Here is a 12,199-nt window from a genome sequence, read left to right as displayed (position 1 = left end):
GGAATGGAATGCAATAGAATTTAATGGAACATCGAATGGAAAGTTGAATGGAATGTAGAATGGAATGGATTCGAATATGGAATGGAATGTGGAATGAAATGCAATTTAGTTTGGAATGGAATGTGGAATGGAATGGATTGGAATGTGGAATGGAATGTGGAATGGATTGGAAGGGAATGTGTATGGGAATGTGGAATGGAAAGTGGAATGCAATGTTGAATGGAATGGAATGGAACGTGGAATGGAATGGAATGGAACGTGGAATGGAATGGAATTGAATGTGGAAAGGAACATGGAATGCAACGTGGAATATAATGGAATTGAACCTAAAATGGAACATGAAATGGAACGAGGAATGGAAATTGGAATGGACTGTGGAATGGAATGGAATAGAATGTGGAATGGAATGTGGAAGGGAATGGAATGGAAGATGCAATGGAACTTTGAATGGAATGGAATGGAACGTGGAATGGAATGGAATGGAACATGGAATGGAACGTGGAATGCAACGTGGAATATAATGGAATTGAACGTGAAATGGAACATGAAATGGAACTTTGAATGGATATTTCAATGGACTGTGGAATAAAAATGGAATGGAATGTAAAATGGAATGTGGAATGGAATGGAATGGAAGATGCAATGGAACGTGGAATGGAATGGAATGGAACGTGGAATGGAATGGAATGAAACGTGGAAAGGAATGTGGTAAGGAATGTGGGGTGTAATATTAACTGGAATGTGCAATGGAAAAGAATGGAATGTGGAATGGAATGGAATGGAATGTGGAATGGATTTGGAATGGAATGTCGAATGAACGTTGAATGGAACGTGGAATGGAACGTGGAATGTAAAGTGGAATGGAACGTGCAATGGAGCATGGAATGGAATGTGGAATGGAATGAGGAATGGAATGGAATGGAATGTGGAATGGAAAGGAATGGAACTTGGAATGGAATGTGGAATGGAATGTGGAATGGAATGGAATGGAAAGGAATGGAATGTGGAATGTAATGGATTGTGGAATGGAATGAAATGTGGAAAGAAATGTGGAATGGAATGGAATAGAATGTGGAATGGAATGGAATGGAATGGAATCGAATGGAATGTGGAATGGAATGCAGTAGAATGGAGTGGTATGTGGAATGGAAGGGAATGAAATGGAATGTGGAAAGGAATGGAATGGAATGGAATGTGGAAGGAACGGAATATGGAAATGGATGTGCAATAGTATGGAATGGAATGCAATGGGGAAAGGAATAGAATGGAAAGTATAATTGAATGTGGAATGGAATGGAATGGATTGTGGAATGGAATGGAATGGAAAGAAATGGAATGCGAAATGGAATGTGGAATGGAATGTAGAATAGAAAGAAATGGAACGTGGAATTGAATGGAATGGAATGTGGAAGGGAATGTGGAATGGAATGTGGAATGGAATGTATAATGGAATTTAATGGAATGTGGATTGGAAAGGAATGGAAAGTGGAATGGAATGGAATGCAATGCAATGGAATGCGAAATGGAATGTGGAATTGAACCTGGAATAGAATGAAATGGTAGGTGTAATGGAATGGAGTGAAAAGTGGAATGGTATGGAATGGAAAGTGGAATGGAACATGGATTGGAACGTGCAATGTAACGTGAAAGGGAATGTGCAATGGAATGGAGTGGAACGTGGAGTGGATTTTGGAATGGAATGGAAAGGAATGTGGAATGGAATGTAGAATTCAATTTGAAATGGTATGGAATCGAATGTGAAAAGGAATGTCCAGTGGAATGTGAAAAGGAACAGGGAATGGAATGTGGAATGGAATAAAATGGAACATGGAATTTGAGGCAATGGATTTTAACGGAACATGGAATGGAACATGGAATGGAATATGGAATGAAATGGAATGGAATGTGAAACTGAATGTGGAATGGAATGGATTGGAATGCGGATTGGAATAGAATGGAATATGCAAAGGAATGTGGAATGTAATGTTCTATGGAATGTGTAATGGAATGGAATTGAACGTGGAATGGAACGTGGAATGGATTGTGGAATGGAACATGGAATGCAAAATGGACTGGAATGGAAAGGAACATGGAATGGAACATGGAATGGAATGTGGAATGGAACGTGGAATAGAATGTGGAATGGAATGGAACGGAATGTGGAAGGCAATGTGTAATTGAATGGAATGGAACATGGAATGGAATGGAACGAAACGTGGAATGGAATGTGGAATGGAATGTGGGGTGCAATGTGGAATGGACAGTGCAACGGAAAGGAATGGAATGTGGAATGGAATGGAATGGAATGTGGAATGAAATGTGGAATGGAATGTGGAATTGGACGTGGAAAGGAACGTGGAATGGAACGTGCAATGGAAAGTGGAACGGAACGTACAATGGAACTTGGAATGGAACGTAGAATGGAAAGAGGAATGGAATGGATTGGAATGTGGAATGGAAAGGATTGGAACGTGGAATGGAATTGGGAATAGAATGTGGAATGGAATGGAATCGAATGGAATGGAATGTGGAATGGAATGGAATGTGGAATGGAATGGATTGTGGAATGGAATGGAATGGAATGTGGAATGGAATGGAGTGCAATGGAATGGAATACAATGTGGAATGGAATGCGATGTAATTTAGTAGAATGTGGAATGTAAGGGAATGGAATGAAATGTGGAATGCAATGCAATGGAATGGAAGATGGAATGGAAAGGGATTTGGAATGGAATGTGCAATGGAATGGAATGGAATGGAATGGAATGTGGAATGGAATGGAATTGTATATGGAAGGAAATGGAATGTGGAATGGAATGGAATGGAATGGAATGCAGAATGGAATGCATTGGAATGTGTAATGGAATGGAATGGAATTAAAAGGAACGGAATGGAATGTGAAGTGGATTGGAATGGAATATGAAATTGAATGGAATGGAATGTGGAATCGAATGTGACATTGAAGAGAAAGGAATGGAATGGAATGCGAACTGTTTTGTGAAATGCAATGTGGAAATAAAAGGAATGTGGAATGGAATGTGGAATGGAATGGAATGGAAGGTTTAATGGAAGTGGAATGGAATGTAGAATGGGATGGAATGGAATGTTTTATGGAATGTGGAATGGAAAGTTTAATGGAATGGAATGGAATGTGAAAAGGAAAGTAGAATGGAATGGAATGGAACGTGGAATGGAACATGGAAAGGAAAATGGAATGGGACATGGAATGGAATGGCTCAGAAGATGGAATGGAATGGAACGTGGAATGGAATGGAATGGAACGTGGAATATAATGTGCAATGGAACGTAGAATGGAAAGTGGAATAGATTGTGGAATCTAATGGAATGTAATGTGGAATAGAAGGGAATGTGATGTGGAATGGAATGTGGAATGGAATGGAATGTTTAATGGAATGCAATGGAATGAGCAATGGAATGGAATCGATAGTGGAATGGAATGGAATGCAATGCAATGTGGAATGGAATGAAATGGCGTGTAATGGAATGTGGAATCGAATGAAATTGGACATGGAATGGGACGTGGAATGGAATGTGAAATGGAACTTGGAAGCGAATGTGCAATGGAACCTGGAATTGAACGTGGAATGGAATGTGGAATGGAATGGAATGGAATGTGGAATGGAACGTGCAATGGAATGTGGAATGCAATGAAATGAAAATTTTAATGGAATGAAATAGAATGCAATGGAATGTGAAATGGAAAGCAGAATATAATAGAATGGAATGTGAAATGAAAAGTGGAAAGGTATGTGGAATGGAATGGAATGGAATCAGGAATGGAGTGTGGAATAGAACGTGGAATGCAATGTAATGGAAGATGGAAAGGAAAGTGGAATGGAATGGAATGGAACGTAGAATGCAATGGAATGGAAGACGGAATGGAAAGTGGAATGGAATGGAACGGAACGTGGATTGGAAACTGTAATTCAATGTGGAATGGAACATGGAAGGGAACTTGGAATGGAATCCAAAGGAGCGTGGAATGAACGGAAAGGAACCTGGAAAGGAATGTGGAATGGAAATGGGAATAGAACGTTAAATGGAATTTGAAATGGAATGTGGAATGGAAAGGAATGGAATGAGGAATGGAATGGAATGGAATGTGGAATGGAATGGAATGGAATGTGGAATGGAATGGAATGGAATGGTATGGAATGTGGAATGCAATGGAGTGGAACATGGAATGCAACGTGGAATGGAACGTGCAAAGGAATGTGGAAAGTAACGTGGAATGGAATGTTTAGTGGATTGGAATCGAATTTGGAATTATATGGAATGGAATGTGGAATGGAATGGAATGGAACGGAATGTAGAATAGAATTAAATGGAATGGAATGGAATTTGGAATGAAATGTAATGGATTGGGGAATGGAATGGAAAGGAATGTGGAATGGAATGGGATGGACTGTGGATTGGAATGGAATGGAATGGAATTTGGAATGGAATGGAATGGAATTTGGAATGGAATGGAATGGAATAAGGAATGGAATTTAATGGAAGGGAATCGAATGTGGAATTGAATGGAATGGAATGTGGAATGGAACGTGGAATGAATTGTGGAATGGAATGGAACAGAATGTGGAAGGGAATGTGGAATGGAAAGGAATGGAACATGGAACGGAAAGGAATGAAACGTGGAATGGAATGTGGAATGGAAAGTGGGGTGTAATGTGGAATGGAATGTGGAATGCAAAGGAATGGAATGTGGAATGGAATGGAAGGGAATGTGGAATGGAGTGTGGAATGGAACGTGGAATGGAACGTGGAAACGAAAGTGGAATGGAACGTGCAATGGAACGTGGAATGGAACGTACAATGGAACATGAAATGGGAAGTGGAATGGAAAGAGGAATGAAATGTATTGGAATGTGGTATGGAAAGGAATGGAACGTGGAATGGATTGGGGAATAGAAAGTGGAATGGAATGGAATGGAATGGAATGTGGATTGGAATGGAATGTTGAATGGAATGGAATGTGGAATGGAATAGAATGGAATGTGGAATGGATTGGAAGGCAACGGAATGGAATTCAATGTGGAATGGAATGGAATGGAATTAAGTAGAATGTGGAATGTAAGGGAATGGAATGAAATGTGGAATGCAATGTAATGGAATGGAAGGTGGAATTGAATGGAATTTGGAATGGAATGTGCAATAGAATGGAATGGAATGGAATGGAAAGGGGAATGGAATGGAATGGTATATGGAATGAAATTAAAAGTGGAATGGAATGGAATAGAATGCGTAATGGAATGCAATGGAATGTGTAATTTAACGGAATCGAGTGACAAATGGAATGGAATGGAATGTGGAATGGAACGGAATGGATTGTGCAATGGAATGTGGAATGGAATGTTTAATGGAATGGAATGGAATGTTTAATGGAATGGAATGGAATGTGAAAAAGAAAGTGGAATGGAATGGAATGGAAAATGGAATGCAACGTTCAATGTAATGTTACGGAAGATGGAATGGAATGCAATGGAATGAGGAATGGAAAGGAATGGAATGGAACGTGGAACATAACGTGCAATGGAACGTAGAATGGAAGGTGGAATAGATAGTGGAATGGAATGGAATGGAATGGAATGGAATGTGGAATCGAATTGAATTGGACGTGGAATGGGACGTGGAATGGAACGTGAAATGGAACGTGGAAGCGAACATGCAGTGGAACAAGGAATGTAATGTGGAATGGAATGTGGAATGGAATGGAATGGAATGTGGAATGGAACGTGGACTGGAAAGTGGAATGGAATCGAATGGAAAGTGGAAGGGAATGGAAGGCAACCTGGAATGGAATATGGAATGGAAATGGGAATGAAACGTTAAATGGAATGTAGAATGGAAAGTGGAATGGAAAGGAATGGAATGGAATGGAATGGAATGGAATGGAATGGAATGGAATTTGGAATGCAATGGAATAGAATGGAATAGGGAATGGGATGGAATGGAACAATATGGAATGTGGAATGTTATGTGGAATGGAATGTGGAATGTAATAGAATGGAATGAAATGACACGTGAAATGTAATGTGGTATGGAATGTGAAAAGGAATGTGGAGTGGAATGTGGAATGGAATGAATTGGAACGTGGAATGGTATGGAATGGAACGTGGAATTAAATGGAATGGAATGTGGAATGGAATGAATTGGAACGTGGAATGGTATGGAATGGAACGTGGAATTAAATGGAATGGAATGTGGAATAGAACGTGGAATGGAATGTGGAATGAAGCGTAGAATGGAACGTTTAAAGGAACGGAATGGAATGTAGAATGGAATGCAATGGAATGTGGAAAGGAAAGTGGAATGGAATGGAATGGAATGTGGAAAGGAATGGAATAGAATGTGGGATTGAATGTGGGATGGAATGGAATGGAATGTGGAATGGAAAGTGAAATGAAATGGAATGTGGAATTGAATGTGGAATGCAATGTGGAATGGAATGGATTGGAATGTGGAATGCAATGTGGAATGGAATGGAATGGAATGTGGAATACAATGGATTGTTTTTTATGGAATGTGGAATGGAAAGGAATTGAATGTGGAATGGAATGTGGAATGGAATGGAATGGAATGGAATGAGAAATAGAATGTGGAATGGAACGTGGAATGGAACGTGGAATGGAACGTGGAATCGAATGTGGAATGTAAAGGAAAGGATTTGAAAGTGAAATGGATTGGAATCGAAAGGATTTGAATTTGAAATGGTATGGAATGTAATGTGGAATGTAATGTGGAATGGAATGGAATGGAATGTGGAATGGAATGGAACAGAAAGTGAAATTGAATGTGGAATGGAATGTGAAATAGAATGTATAACGGAATGTGGAATTGAATGATATGGAACGTGGAATGAAATGGAATGAAATGTGGAATGGAACGTGGAATGGAACACGGAATGGAACGTTGAATGGAAGGTGGAATGGAATGGAATGGAATTTGGAATGGAATGGAATAGAATGGAATGAGGAATGGAATGGAATGGAATGGTATAGAATGTGGAGTGGGATGGAACATGGAATAGAACTTGGAATTGAAAGTGCAATGGAATGTGGAAACGAAGATGTAATGGGATGTGGAGAGGATTGGAATGGAATGTGGAAAGAAATGGATTGGATTGTGGAATGGAATGTAAAGGAAAGTGGAATGGATTGGAATGGACTGTGGAATGGAATGGAATTTGGAATGGAATGTGGAATGTAATGTGTAATGAAATGGAATGGAATGCGGAAAGGAATGGACTGGAAGGGATTGGAATGTGGAATTCAATGGAATGGAATGTGGAAAGGAATGGAATGCAATGTGGAATGGAATGGAACGGAAAGGAATGGAATTGAATTTGGAATGGAATGGAATGCAATGAGGAATGGAATGGAATTGAATGGAATGTGGAATGGAATGAAATGGAATGGAATGGAAAGGAATGTGGAATTGAATGGATTGGAATGTGGAACGGAATGGAATGAAATGTGCATTGAAATGGAAAGGAACGTCGAATGGAATGTGGAATGGAATTCAGAAAGAAATGGAATGTAATGGAATGTGGAAACGAATAGAATGGAATGTGGAACGCAATGGAATGGAATGTAATGGAATAGAATGTGAAACGGAATTTGATATGGAATTTGAAACGGAATGTGGAAAGAAATATGGAATGGAATGAAATGCAACGTGGAATGGAATGGAATGGAACGTGGAATGTAATGGAATGCAACGTGTAATGGAACATAGAATGGAATGTGGAATGGAAAGTGGAATAGAACGTGGAATGGAACGTGGAATGGAATGTGGAATGGAATGGAACGCAAAGTGGAATGGAATGTGGAATGGAATTGAATGGAATCGAATGTGAAATGGAATGTGGAAAGGAATGTGAAATGGAAAGTGGAAAGGAATGTGAAAAGGTATGTGGAATGGAAAGAAATGGAAAGAGGAATGGAATGGAACGGAAAGGAATTTCACGTGCAATGGAAAATGGAATGGAATGTGGAATGGTATGGATTGATATGGGGAATGAAATGTGTAATAGAATGGAATGGAATGTTGAAAGGAATGTGGAATGGAATGGAATGGTATGTGGAATGGAATGTAGTGTAATGTGGAATGGAATTGAATGGAATGTGAAATGGAATGTGGAATGGAAGGTCCAATGGAATATGGAATGAAATGGAATGGAGTAAGGAATGGAATATGGAATGGAATGGAATGGAATGTGGAATGGAATGTATATGGAAAGGAATGGAATGTGGAATGGAATTGAATGGAATGTGAAATGGAATGTGGAAAGAAAGGTGGAAAGGAACGTGGAATGTAATGGAATGGAACGTGGAATGGAGTATGGAATGGTGTGGTATGGAATGTGGAATGGAATGGAATGCAATGTGGAATGGAACATGGAATGGAAAGTGGAATGGAATGTGGAGTTGAACGTGGAATGGAATGGAATGCAATGGAGTGGAATGCGGAATGGAATGGAATGGAAAGAGGAATGGAATGGAATGGAAGGTGGAATTGTATTGAATGGAATGTATAGTGGAATGGAATGGAACGTGGAATGGAATGTGAAATGGAATGTAGAATGGAATGTGGAATACAATGGAATAGAAAGTGGAATGCAATGGAATGGAATGTGGAATAGAATGGATTGGAATGGAATGTGTAATGGAATGTCTAATGGAATGAGGGATGGAATGGAATGGAATGTGGAAAGGCTTGGAATGGAATGGAATGGAATGTAACGGAATTTGTAATGGAATGGAATGGTATGGAATCTAATGCATTGCGGAATGGAATGGAATTGAATGCGGAATGGAATGGAATGGAATGCAATGCAATGTGGAATTGAATGGAATGTAAAGTGGAATGGAATGGAATGGAATGTGGAATGAAATGGAATGGAATATGGAATGAAATGGAATGGATAGTGGAATAGAATATGGAATGGAATTCCAAATGGAATAGAATGGAATGCAATGTGGAATTTCATAGAATGGAATGTGAAATGGAATGTGGAGTGGAATGGAACGGAATGTCGAAAGAAATGTGGAATGGAATGGAATTTAATGTGGAATGCAATGGAACAGAGCATGCAATGGAACGTGGAATGGAAGGGAATGGAACGTGGAAACCAATGGAATGAAACGAGGAATGGAATGTGGAATGGAATCTGGAGTTCAATGTGGAATGGAATGTGGTATGGAATGGAATTGAATGTGGAATGGAATGTGGAATGGAATGGAATGGAATGTAGAATGGAATGGAATGGAATGTGGAAGACAATGGAATGGACAGGAAAGTGGAATGGAAGTAAATGGAATTAAGAATGGAATGGAATGGAATGTGCAATGTAATGGAATGGAAAGTGGAATTGAATTGACTGTTATGTGGAATGGATTTTGGATTGCAATTGAATGGAATGTGGAATGGAATAGAATGGAAAGAAATGGCATGTGTAATGGAATGTGGAATGGAATGTGAAATGGAATGTGGAGTGGAATGTGGAATGGAATGATCTGGAACGGGGAATGGTATGGAATGCAACGTGGTATTGATCAGAATGGAATGTGGAATGGAACGTGGAATGGAAAGTGGAATGGAACGTAGAATAGAACTTGGAAAGGAATGGAATGGAATGTGAAATGAAATGGAAAGCAATGTGGAATGGAAAGTGGAATGGAATGCAATGGAATGTGGAATGGAATGTGGAAAGGAATGGAATGGAATGGAATGTGGAAAGGAATCGAATGGAATGTGGAAAGCAACATCGGATGGAATGGAATGGATGTGGAATGGAAAGAGCAATGCAATGGAATGTGGAATGGAATATGGAAAGCAACGTGTAAGGAAATGGATTGGAATGTGGAATGGAATGTATTATGGAATGTAATGGTATGTGGAATGGATTGGAACTGATTTGTATGGAAAGTGGAATGGATTGGAATTGAATGTGGAATGGAATGTGGAATGGAATGGAATAGAACATGAAATGGAACGTGGAATGGATCATGGAATGGAACGTGGAAAAGAAAGTGGAATGGAATGTGGAATATAATGGAAATGAATGTGAATTGGAAGGGAATGGATTGCGGAATGGAATGTTTAATGGAATTGAATGGAATGTGGAATGGAATGTGGAATGAAATGTGGAATGGAATGTGGAACGGAACGCGGAATTGAATGGAATGGAACGTGGAATGGAATGGGATGGAATGTTTAATGAAATGGAAGGGAATGTGGAATGGAATGGACTGGAATGTGGAATGGAATTGAAAGGAATGTGGAATACAATGTGCAATGGAATGAGGAATGGAAAGTGGATTGGAATGGAATGGAATGTGGAATGAAATGGAATGGAATGGAATGTGGAATAGAATGGAATGGAATGTGTAGTAATGCGGAATTGAATGGAATGTTATGTGGAATGCAATGGAATGGAATGGAATGAGGAATTGAATGGAATGGAATTTCGAATGTAATGGAGTAGAATTTGGAATGCAATGAAAGGGAAAGTGGAATAGAATGTGGAATGGAATGTGTAATGGAATTTGGAATGTATTTGAATGTAATGTGGAATGAAATGGAATGGAATGTGGAATAGAATGGAATGGAATGGAATTTGGAATAGAATGGAATGGAATGGAATGTGGAATAGGATGGAATGCAATGGAATGGAATAAGGAGTGGAATGGAATGGAATATGGAATGCAATGGAGTGGAATGGAATGTGATATTGAACAGAATGGAATGTGGAATTGAATGGAAAAGAATGTGGAATGTAATGGAATGCAACGTGGAAGGGTATGTGGAATTGAATGTGGAATGGAATGCGGAATGGAATGGAATGGATTGTGGAACGGAATGTAATGGAATGTGGAATAGAAAGGAAGGGATTGGAATGAGGAATGGAAAGTGCAATAGAATGTGGAATGTAATGGAATGGCATGTGGAATGGAATGGAATAGAATGTGAAACAATATTGAACGTGGAATGGAATGTAATTGAATGTGAATTGGAGTGGAATGGAATGTGAAATGGAAAGGAATGGAATGGAATGGAAAATGAAATGGAATGTGGAATGGAAAGTGAAATGGAATGTGGAATGAAATCTGGAATAGAAAGTGGAATGGAGTGAAATGGAAAGGGGAATGGAATGGAATGGATCGTTGAGTGGAATGGAGTGGAATGTGGAATGGAATGTGGAATGGAAAGGAACAAAATTTGGAATGGAATGTGGAATGGATTTGAATGAAATGTGGAAGGGAATGAGGAACGGAATGGAATGGAACGTGGTTGGTATGTGTATTGGAATGTGCAATGGATTGTGGAATGAAACGTGGAAAGGAATGTGAAATGGAACGGAATGGAATGTGGAGTGGAATGTGGAATGGAACGTAGAATGGAATGTGGAATGCAATGAGGAAAGGAATGTGGAATGGAATGAAATGGAATGTGGAATGGAATGGATTGAAATGTGGAATACAATGGAATGGAATAGAATGTGGAATGGAACAGAATGGAATGTGGAATAGAATGGAATGGAATGGAATGTGGAATGCAATGGAATATGGAATGGAATGGAATGGAATGTTGATTGGAATTGAACGGAATGCGCAATGGAATGGAATGGAAAGGAATGGAAAGTAGAATGGAATGTGAAATGGAATGTGGAATGCAAATTGGTGCAGCATGAAATGGAAAGAGGAATGGAATGGAATGGAACGTGGAATGGAATGGAATGGAACGTGTAATGGAAAGTGAAACGGAACGTGGTATAGAATGTGGAATGGAATGTGGAATGGAATGGAAAGGAAGTTAGAATGGAATGTGGAATGGATTGTGGAACGGAATGTGGGATGGAATGGCATGGAATTTGTAACTGAATGTGGAATGGAAGGTGGAATGGAAGGGAACAGAATGTGGAATGGAATGTGGAATGGAGTGTGGAATGGAATATGGAATGGAATGGCATGGAATGTGTAATTGAATGTTGAATGGAATGTGGAATGGAATGTTGAATGGAGTGTGGAATGGAATGTGGAATGGAACGGAATGGAGTGTGGGATGGAATGTGGAATGGAACGGAATGGCATGTGGAATAGAATGTAGAATGGAACGTGAAATGGAATGTAATGAGATGTGGAATGCAAACTGGAATGGAACGTGGAATGGAATG

This window comes from Pongo abelii, chromosome 14 (genome assembly GCF_028885655.2).
Source record: "Pongo abelii isolate AG06213 chromosome 14, NHGRI_mPonAbe1-v2.0_pri, whole genome shotgun sequence".
In the NCBI taxonomy this organism is placed as follows: Eukaryota; Metazoa; Chordata; class Mammalia; order Primates; family Hominidae; genus Pongo; species Pongo abelii.
This window is presented reverse-complemented; position numbering follows the sequence as displayed.